We start from the raw sequence: 6000 nt of genomic DNA, 5'->3' as shown, positions 1-6000 counted from the left end.
GCTGTGAACTTGCATTGGGCAGACGGAGGGTTCAAACACTACCGTCAACAGCTCTGAAGAGATTTTTCCGCAATTTACCTGTTTTCATACCAGCTGTAACTTAATTAAGGCCACGACTGCTTCCTTCCCTTTCCACCTTTTGCTATTCTATCACAGCCGAAAATTTCTGTGAGTTAATGCGACGTAAAACCACTAGCATAATATGTGTAATTAGTTTTATGTGCCACTAACCACCCGGTACTTTTCAATTTTCAGAGACGCTAAGGTGCTAAAATTGTTACCCACAGGATTTTTTACGTGCTCTTAATGTACCGACATGGTGCTGGCGCATTTGAGTATTTTAAAATACCTTTGGAATGAGCCGGGGTCGAATCCGCCAATTAGGGTTCAGAAGGTTACGTACCACTCCACCCCTCAGCCGACAATGTGAAAGGGAAAAAATGCCATATTCCTATTGAAATCTTCATTACTTATACGTCTAAGCCATCATATGCATTCGAGATAAAAGATGAAATACCCATTACTGACCTGCGCCTACCTTTCGCCTCTAAAGTGGGAAAGCATCATGCCCATTTTCAGATTATTGCCTGTGTAAATGTTTAGGGCAAGACAAGGAGAATTTAGGGGAACTTGGGACACGCACTACACCTAAGAATGCTTTAGCGTCAGCAGGCAGGCATTCACAATGTAGTACTCGAGAATGGCGGAGTGCTCTTCAAAACATAATGAGTTCTCGCCTGGCTGAGCTCAATTAGGGGTCGCCAGTGTCACGGCAGCAGATTTCCTTCACTTAGTCTCTCAGGTAAAGCTATTTATAAAAGGCTGACTAAATATTCAACCCCTCAGAGATCTCTTCCTTTCAAAGACGGATTTGGAATCCCATCGTGATTTGTTCCATGTTGTCGAGATCCTTAATTCCATACATATATAGTTCCAAATGTTTAATCCTTATCTACGAGAGATTCACTCAGTCACGTAACGTGAACTGAGGAGTAGTATCCTATAAGATGAACAACTCTGGTCATCATGGTCAAGCAATTCATCTGGAAAACTTTGTCACACTGTCCATGAGGCACGGGCCTTTTGACTGGCATCAGTCGTCTTTGTTGGGCTAACGACCTTTGAGGACTGTATGAACCACAGGTCGAGCCGGACACCGCTTTACATCTGTCTGTGACCGAGCTCGATAGCTGCAGTCGCTTAAGTGCGGCCAGTATCCAGTATTCGGGAGATAGTAGGTTCGAATCCCACTGTCGGCAGCCCTGAAAATTGTTTTCCGTGGTTTCCCATTTTCACACCAGGCAAATGCTGGGGCTGTACCTTAATTAAGGCCACGGCCGCTTCCTTCCCACTCCTAGCCCTTTCCTGTCCCATCGTCGCCGTAAGACCTATCTGTGTCGGTGCGACGTAAAACAACTAGCAAAGAAGAAAGAACATATGTCTGTGGGAAGAGATACTGTACATGAGTAGGAACGCACATCGGACCGGACACCGAGTGTGCGAACTTACCTACTGTAAGCCGCTGGGGCGTCGGTATGGGTTGGGATGTGATCAGGGATCTGAAACCCCTCCAGATCTTAATAATTTACAAAAAACCGGGCGGGTTCACCGCGCGGTTAGGGCCGCGCAGCTGTGAGCTTGCATCCAGGAGATAATGGCTTCGAACCCCACTGTCGGCAGCCCTGAAGTTGGTTTTCCGTGGTTTCCCATTTTCACACCAGGTAAATTCTGAGGCTGTAACTTAAGGCCACGGCAGCTTCCTTCCCACTCCTAGCCTTTTCTTACCCCATGGTCGCCATAAGACATATCTGTGTCGGCGCGACGTAAAGCAAATTGTAAATATTTACAACAATAATATAAAGAAAACATATTATTGTGCGCTAAAAAATCTCAGGAAATTATTAGTACGATAACCCCTTCCAATTACTGTTTTCTTGACAGCACACTCAGGTTTTGTTATATCAACTGAAATTTGCACTGAAGTTGCTGTTGGCAACAAAGTCTTTTCTCTAATGATAATGAAGTCGATCCCTCCTGCCTTGTTAGGGGTTATGTATGTTATACATTATTCTTGTTGGAATGCTTTTGTATATAGCTGAAAGTTAATGCGGATGAAGTTTGAATAATTGTTGGCATTTCAGCCAGATTGAGCTTTAAATTCAAAAGGACTGATCTCCACCAAAAAAGCAGTGTTATATGCACAACTGCAACACCTTGGGTTATAGAAATCATGTTGCCTTTATATCAACTCAGGATGGTTCAGAGACTTGTACAGACCGAGCTCGATAGCTGCAGTCGCTTATGTACGGCCAGTATCCAGTATTCGGGAGATGGTGGGTTCGAGCCCCACTGTCGGCAGCCCTGAAGATGGTTTTCTGTGGTTTCCCATCTACACACCAGGCAAATGCTGGGGCTGTAGCTTAATTAAGGCCACGGCCGCTTCCTTCCTACTCCTAGCCCTTGCCTGTCCCATCGTCGCCGTAAGACCTATCTGTGTCGGTGCGACGTAAAGCAAGTTGTAAAAAAAAAAAAAAAAAAAAAAAAGACTTGTACAGAGCACTGATATGCTTGAATTTTTTCATAAAATTATTGTCTGTGTTGTTAAGACACTAATACAAAGAGAGTTCAACACACATTCACGAAAGGGAGTTACCTCACTCTTTTCGCTGTAGAAAATTGTACATTTTAAATAGAAATGACTGGTGTACTTCAAGAGTCAATAATTGTGTTGCGTTGTACAACTGTAGCATTCCTACATTCGTAAAGTTTAAAATATAAGCCTGTACCTATTCCACTGAAACAACATGTGAATTGAGAAAGTCTTCTTTCGACAGCACACATTGTTATGGTGCGAATTCAAAGTAATTTACATCAGAATTTTCTTATGAATTTTCTTGTGCCTGTTCACTATTTAATTCATTTTGCATTTAATAGAGTTTCCAATAACCTGCATTTTAGCAAAAACACCCTTTAATTTTAGTTTAAGCCCTTCATTGACAGTATCACTAATGGATTTATTCATTTGTTTTCAGATGTCTTCAAATGAACAATCTCCACCACCTGACGTCTTTAATTTTTCTCATCCCTTACGAATCTTTCTGTCTGCATGCGAATGGGGACCATTCGTAAATTGTTCTGTAGTATGGTTATTAGACTCACAGTCAGCGTTCATGCCGCTTTTTATATTCCTCCATTAGTAAAACAGTATAGAGTGTAAATAAAGTTTTTTGATGGAAATTTGAGAGGAATTTTTAAACAGATCAAACTTGCGTCCAAGAATACGGGCTAGGTGCAAAAGGATATTAACATAATACTGTCCTACATTGAGTTTGAGAACATAAAATGAAATTTACAACATTGCACAGTATCTACAAGTGGCTGTGATGTAAACAGTCCAGGAAAAACAAATACGTGCGTGTAGAGTGTGAAGTGAGACAGGCGGAGCCAGTGCTTGACCGAACACGTGCAAAACCAAATCCGTGCCACAAGTCTTACTAACTGTTCACTTTTACTAAAAGTTCAACGGTTTATGTCTTCAGTGCTACATCTTATAGAATTTTGAAACTATGTTTTCAGAGAAGTGTTATGCTCCTTCGGCTTGTGCCACGCTAAATATATACGTTTGTGTGGCAGTAGTAGTAATAGGCCTAGTAGTAGTACCGTGTGAATTGGCCGTGCGGTTAGGGGCGCGCAGCTGTGTGCTTACATTCGGGAAATAGTGGATTCGAATCCCACTGACGGCAGCCCTAAGGATGGTTTTCCGTGGTTTCCCACTTTCACACCAAGCAAATGCTCGGGCAGTATCTTACCTTAGGCCACGGTCGCTTTCTTCCCACTCCTAGCCCTTTAAAATCCTATCGTCCCCATAAGACCTATTTGTGTCCGTGCGACGTAAAGCAACTTGTAACTAAAAAGAAGAGTAGTAGTGTGTGTGACCTCGCAACAGTTAAGAACCCACAACTTCTACAATACTTGGCGTAACTCAATGAATAGGGCGACATGTATTCTAATAAATGTAAGACTCAGAGAAAAAACCATTCCAGAGGTCTAATGGCACAATTTTAGGTTCTAGATGACATTTCAGGATTTCTTTATGTGATCCTAATCTTTTGACCGGTACTGTACTTGGAATCCTACCACCTGCACAATGTGTTCATCCTACTTCAAGCAAGTTCAACTCGTTGGATGAATGGTCAGCGTACTGGCCTTCGGTTCAGAGGGTCCCGGGATCGATTCGCGGCCGGGTCGGGGATTTTAACCTTAATTGGTTAATTCCAATGGCTCGGGGGCTGGGTGTGTGTGGCGTATTCAGCATCAGAAGCCATTCTAGGTAGTGCCCTGATCTTCACAGAAATGCAAGTCGCCCAATAGGCCGTCTACGAGAAAAAGACCCGCACCAGGCCTTCCCGGAGGCCATACGCCATTAATTAATTTCAAACAAAAGGATTTGGGGTGAATGTCATCTTATGCGACGGCCATTTTGGTGTGGATGAGTGTATATGTAGGTATACATACATATATTTGTTACCGATCGAGTTCACAGCGCCGTTTATGCCGTATGGCTATTAGCTTGAATTCGGTAGGTAGTGGATTCGAACCCATTGTCGGCAGCCGTGGAGATGTTTTGCTGTTGTTTCCCATTTTCACACCAGGCTGGGGCTTTACCTTGATTAAGGCCGTCCTTATCAGCGGGCGTTCAAAGTCACTGCTTGCCAGTAATTTACGGACACTTCCCTTCCAAAAGCAAAAGAACAACAATTATTAGAAAATACTTCAGTCTTGTCCTATCGTCGCCTTATGAACGGACGGTATGAGTCGATGTGACATGAAACCAACTGATTGTAGTTACCTAGAAGTAGACGTATCTAGTGGTTATTCATGTGCCGAGAATGTCAGAAAAGATAATCTCTGGATCATATTGTGGGGAATGCCACCAAAAGCTTGTACTCTTGGTACATCATGGCTGAGATTGCGTGATGAGCTGGAGAAAGATCTAAATTGGTTGAGCGTCACGAGATATTGTAGGAGAAAAGTAATGATCGGTGGAAGAAAAGGCAATTCGTTAAGGCAGAGCGTAATTTACGATGATTATTATTATTATTATTATTATTATTATTATTATTATTATTATTATTATTATTATTATTATTATTATTGTTATTTCTGTACACAACCTTTTGTTCTTTAAATCTTCCTTCGCAAATAAATCCACTTAAAGTGTAGCCGAAACCTCTGTGGAACAACATGCAGTCCTAGAAATAGTCTGTCTGAATGTTCCAAGTACGCCATAACCTCTCGTGGTAGGGAATGGGTCCAGTTGTTAAAATCCTGGGAAGTGTAGCACCAGGCGGTGTTACGCGGGCTAATGGCAGAGAGGGATCGTTAATATAATCGCAACAGTGGACTGATGCTAGAGAGCAAAGCAAGCATCCAATTCGCGATTCCGTTTCGCTGTGTAAAGAGGAATTTCATTCGTGTAGCAAAAGTGAATGTTTTCACTACTGCAATGCTGAAGTGGTGCTGAAATGAGGTGACTTTTCACTTGTAACACAATAATGTCTACATTGCCTTGCTGTGTGTACAATATTACAGTGATTGCAACCCAGACAGATGACCTCCAGATGTTAGAGTGTCTCATGGTGAACGTGATGACTTCTTCAGTCATACTGCTTGGCTGTCTTGCACAGGACCACTGTTCCTCACAACATATTGTTCTTCACTTGGGCTCGTAAGACTAACAAGGAGAGGACAGACCATCTCGTTGTAGCTATATTTCTCGTGAGAAAGAAATTCATGTTTGAGAGAACGTGAAGATAAAAATGGAAACATAAATATTACGCAAATGGCTGTACACTTTATTTTCTATCTGAAATTAATATAAGCCTAAACGGACTCACAGTTACTGCTGGATCTCTCTCTCTCTCTCTCTCTCTCTCTCTATATATATATATATATATGAGGTAGAAATTAAAACACTGCAGTTTGCCTAATATTTTAATT

Source organism: Anabrus simplex, chromosome 3, assembly GCF_040414725.1.
Source record: "Anabrus simplex isolate iqAnaSimp1 chromosome 3, ASM4041472v1, whole genome shotgun sequence".
NCBI lineage: Eukaryota > Metazoa > Arthropoda > Insecta > Orthoptera > Tettigoniidae > Anabrus > Anabrus simplex.
The sequence above is the reverse complement of the archived record's forward strand: the minus strand, read 5'-3'. Positions refer to the sequence as shown.